The sequence below is a fragment of the Coturnix japonica genome, chromosome 6 (assembly GCF_001577835.2).
Source record: "Coturnix japonica isolate 7356 chromosome 6, Coturnix japonica 2.1, whole genome shotgun sequence".
Taxonomy (NCBI): domain Eukaryota; kingdom Metazoa; phylum Chordata; class Aves; order Galliformes; family Phasianidae; genus Coturnix; species Coturnix japonica.
Window position 1 is genome coordinate 16376545 of NC_029521.1, and position 5306 is coordinate 16381850.

Here is a 5306-nt window from a genome sequence, read left to right on the forward strand (position 1 = left end):
CCAAACAATGCTCTCCTAGTGGAAAGGAGCCAAAGCTACCCAGCACAGGGTGATCACCTGGAAATGCTGTGTGATAGCTGCCCTGCTCATAGCCAGCCATGCTGCAGCAAATCCCTCCCCCTTTGCAAGAACAGTACAGGGCTATAGGAAGGTTTCTCTGTCTTTGTTTTCTCATCTCTTTCTCTCCACTTTCTGAACACTACAGATTGACTCTGGGCCAACCTGCAGCTCAGAGTTTGCTGGTGGTCCAGGACCGTGCACCTGGTGTCCACCCAGCAGGCAGCCTCCCCACTGTTCCCTCCAAAGCAATGTGTAAGAGACCCTCACCCTAACCAGAAGAGAGCACTGACATGGGTGTGCATGTGTGGCTGCCAAGTTTCTGTTTGGAACAAAAGAGTCCTTTTGCCTTGAGCCCCCAGCAAGGTCTGGAAGTTCCGCAACCTTCTCACTCTCCTCTTAAGTACAGGAAACTTCTGAGGAGTGCATCTATCTAGGTCACAGCATTAACAGAAAAGAAGTTGGTGAGGATGAAGGCATGGAAAGAATAAGAGATGAAAAGAGCAAGATTGTGGAGAGAAAAAGAGTTTTACCACCAGCTGTGATGCTTTGATTAATGGTATTGAATAGAAAGACACATGTTTCATTTATACGGAAAAAAATTGGTGAATTAACACAAAAAAAATTGCAGTTGCTCAGAAAATTACTCTTTCATAGGTCTGGACTGACTACAGATACATCTGGTAATCTCCTTGTCTTAAGAGTTTTCTACATTAAACCGTATGTGCCTTCTTTATATGTTTCCCACTGCTGAGTGATTTCACTCAGAGCAGCAAATTGATACACTGGATAAACTGAGCAGTTCTCTTCCCAGACTCACTGGTGTTGCCTGAAATTGAAAAATTCACAACACCAAGCTGCAAAACAGGATAGCAAGGCCAGGAACTTTTGTCCAAACCCAGAGGTAGAGTAGCTATAGGTTAGCTATGGTCTGTGGTTTCAGATAGCAGTAATTTGGAGAACAGAACCAAAGAAGCTGAACTGCTTGCTCTTTGGCACTACCAGCAAAGCTCATACCCTATTGCATCTGCTGGTACCCTGCAGTTCAAACCTGTATGGGATTCAACCGCCTGCTCCAAATAGCTCCTTCTGCAAAGACACTTGGACGCTCGTCTTTTCTGACAAATTACCCTCATCATACAGACAAAAATAAACAAAGTTATTTAAAAAAAAAAAAAGCAATGCATTTTGCCATTTTCGGCTAAAAAACAAACTTATTTCTACCTTTAGCCATATTTCTTGTCCTTATTTTCAAACTGAAGAAAGGAAGCATTGCCCAGGGCAGGCACTTCACGCAAACTCTCTGAATACTCTCAACTTCCCTTACAAGATTTCCTCCAGTCACACCGTGTTGCAGCACCTTTCTCTCCCACTGTACCCATGGCAAATACAGACCTCAAAGTATGGCAGCCTTCAGCACAAGTGTTAGAGTAAGGACTTGAATGATAGAATTATATAGAAACATTCAATTTGGAAAAGACCACTAAGATTATCTAGTCTGACTCCACCGTGCTCACTAACCATGTCCTCCATTGCCATGCCTACACATTTTTTGAACACCTCACTCTTTCAGAGAAGAACTTTTACCTAATATCCTGGCTTGCTGTGTGCCCGTGCCCATGCCTATGCTCCTGGATGCATGGAGAAAGGTCTAGTCTCTTCCTTCTGCTCTCTCTTCTCAGAGAATGGGCTGCCGCAGTTTGGAGACAAATTGAGCATTTGGAAGCATTTCCTTTCTTTAAAGAGCCAACTTCTAGGAAGACACGCTGCTCCTACACTGAAGTACATTCCTAAGCCACTTAAGGTCCCAAAGAAGTCCCCAGAGCACAATCATCTTAAGCCAGGCCTCAACACACTACAAAACCCCACAGCAGCCACTGTGAGCAGAGAGAGACATGAGTGCAGGAATTCCCTGGGGTGGAGAGGGGATGCTTATCTGGGATTTTAGAGGGAAGCGAAGTGCGAAGCAGCAGAGGCACTGGTGGGCCCACTGACACAGCAGAAAACAGACAGATCAGTGGTCCCATTGCCAAGCCAGGCTCTGGCTTCTCCATCAGCAAGTGCTGAAATACTTCATCTTCCTGAGATTCTGTATTGATCTTCCTCCTTTGCCTTGGAAGGATAATAGAATCATTTGAATTGAAAGGAACCCTTTAAAGATCATCTAGTCCAATTCACCTGCAATGAACAGGGACATCAATAACTTGGTCATGTTGCACAGAGCGCCATTCAGCCTAAATTTGGATGTCTCCAGGGAAGAAGCATCCATCACCTCTCTGGGCAACTTATGCCAGTGCTGACCACCCTAATTGCAAAAACTTCTTCCGTATGTCCAATCTAAATCTCTGCTCTTTCAGTTTGAAATTACTTTCCCTTGTCCCATCACAATAGACCCTGCTAAAGAATCTGCCCCCTTCCTTCTTACAGCCCTGCTTAAGATATCAAAAATCTGCTCTCAGGTCTCCCTGGAGACTTCTCCAAGCAGAACAGCCCCAGCTCTCTCAGCCTGTTCTCTCAGGGGAGGTGTTTTATCCCATGGATCATTTTTGTGAACATACTCCAAGAGGTCCACAACTGGATGCAATGGCGGGTTGATTCTTCCCTTTCCAGCTCATGACTTATTCATGAGATCCTTACTCCCCCTTAGAGTAGCCAGTGAGCCTGATGTGAGTTTCTTACATCCCAGCAAGTGCCCTCCTACAGCCCTGCCTGCTGCAGTCATCAAAATCCCATTGCTGACCTGCAGTGCCTGCCTGGAAATCCAGCAGCCAGTTAGTTAATGCAGGAAATCTCGTGACTCAGTGCTTCCAGGAAGTGCTGAGTGTCTTGCGTGCTGTGTGGCTGCTCTTGAGGAGTGATTTGTGCTCCACCGTGACCCTGGCCTTTTCCGTTGCATGCTGCCTTGCTTTCAAGTTTCTCTTCAGAGGTCCTCCATGGTGGCCTTTGAAGAGAGTGTGGAGCTGCCCAGGTGGGAGCTCCTTGCTGGCAGCGATGGTGCAGCAGATCAGAGACAAACAGCAGACCCTACTGTGCAAGGCTCTGCACTCACTGCATTTCATGGTAGATCAAGCTGTCACTTCCAGACTGATGGACTGAAGTAGGTTATGGTGATTTTTTTTTTTTTTTTTTACAAAAGACTGAATTATGTTACGTGCATTAATACTACTTAAAAGTACAGAGTGCAGATGAGAGATACGTAAGGATTTGCACACTGTGGCTAGGGAAACTCTCCAAAATCTCTCCAGGCAAAGCATTATGCACTGACAGCTGAGCTCTTTCATTCTCTCCCTTCCCTCCAGAGGAAGAAATACTTTCTGGCAGCATCTGCCTTCATTATCAGATATTTTTTCTTACTAGAGGCTGAGGCTCACTGGAAATGGATCGTTTACTCATCTGGATCTGTACTGATATTACAATTTGAATTTGGTAATAATACTGTGAGCAAAATGTTTGCACTTTCTCTTCCTGTAAAGCTACCCATGGGGAAAGTGAAGAGCGGGAAGCTCTTTGGGCACCAACTCTTTGTTACATGTCTCTAAACACCATCAGCCAACATCAACATGGAAAAAAATGGAAGCAGATGGGGTAAGCAGGGTTTACTCTTAACTTGTCCTGACCACAACTGACTTGGTGGAACATGTGTGAAGAGCAGGGCTGGGCACCAAGTTTCTTTCTGAAAACCTGAAGATCCCAAGAGAAACACCATTACCAGCAACAATATGAAGAGATTTGCTGTATACCTCCTTGAATTTAATCCCAACTAAATCCTGGTGTGCAGAAAACAATGGGAGTTTGTCACTATTAGGGCTTAAATCTCCACTTGCTGACATTAAAAGCCAGGAAGAAAGTTTTTGACATAACCTCTGAACTCCAAAGGGCTAAAGTTCAACTTGGATCAAAGAGGGATCTATAAAGAGCTCCATGCTACATAAGAAGGGTAACATAAGGATGCCACATACAAATTGCATTGCTTCTCAGAAATGCCTTGTTTTCTGTTATCACTTTTGTCCTCAAATAGAAGATCCAGAGTCCCAAAGCAGAATGTAGCATTAAAATACTAACAAAGACATTGCCAGTTCCAACTTAATGGCCAGTTCAGAAATCCCCTCCAGTCTCGGCAGGATTTGAAAGGGATTGTAAATGAAGTGATGCCTACAAAAGTGGGAAGTCCCAGAGCTTAGGAATGCCTTTTCTTACTTACAGAAATACATAATGGGAAGTCCTGATCAATTGGAGCATTTCTTTATCTTTAGACCAGAAAAGGCTGTGTTGTGTTACAGTTTATAGTAACTGCTATTATTGATGCATACATAACAATTTTCTAAAAAGAAATACTAAAACTCCATTAGATTTATGTCGCTTGTCTCCAGCAGCAATGAATTCCAGAAGTGCTTCACATCTTTGGACCACTAAAATTATCTCGTCTGAGAGACAGTGGAAGCCTCAGAGAGGTTCCTATGTCAATACAACCAAACCTCAGAAAGATGCATCCTCCAGTCTCTGTATAAATAGAGTTGGCTGCCACAATTATTTGTTTCTTAAACTAAATATTTTGCCTTTGACTCCAGGCCACACTTCTATCTTGCAATGCTGCTGTCCCGTCATTCTAAATGTGACAGAGCACAAATCCAGGTTGAAGCAGTGATGCTTTATACTGCAGTGTCCACCTTTGGAGTGTTTTACCAGCCAGCAGTTTTAGAAACCACCTCCCTTGGAAATGTACTGAGAGAGTGAATTACTGAAGGAGAAAGGAGGCTTGGATATTTGCACAGCAGAAGGATAACCTGTTCATGCTTGCAGCTTTTCTTGGATTCAGGGCATTCTGCCTGCCAGGCGGCTCTGCACAGGGCCAGCTAAGGCCCACCAGCCTTACCAGCTCTGGTCCAGAGCCAGCTTGCAGCATCCCAACAGGTTATTGCTACATTACTGCACTGTGCAGAGCTTCTGGGAGGTTTATTAATGCTAACACTCATCCAGCTGTGCATACTCCCAACCCAGCATCATTGGCACTGCTTCTGCATACTCCTAAAATCTCTCCAAAGACAGCTGACAGCTGACTGTGCACACACAGTTTATCCACACTATGATGCATACATTATGTTATTTATATAATACTGTAAAATCAAGTGAAATAAAGCACCATTTAATATGTTATTATTTTTAAAAACCGACTCAGAAAATCACAGAAGAATGATAATACTTGTATTCTTATATTAGAACATGTACATTCCCTACTCAAATGAGGATTC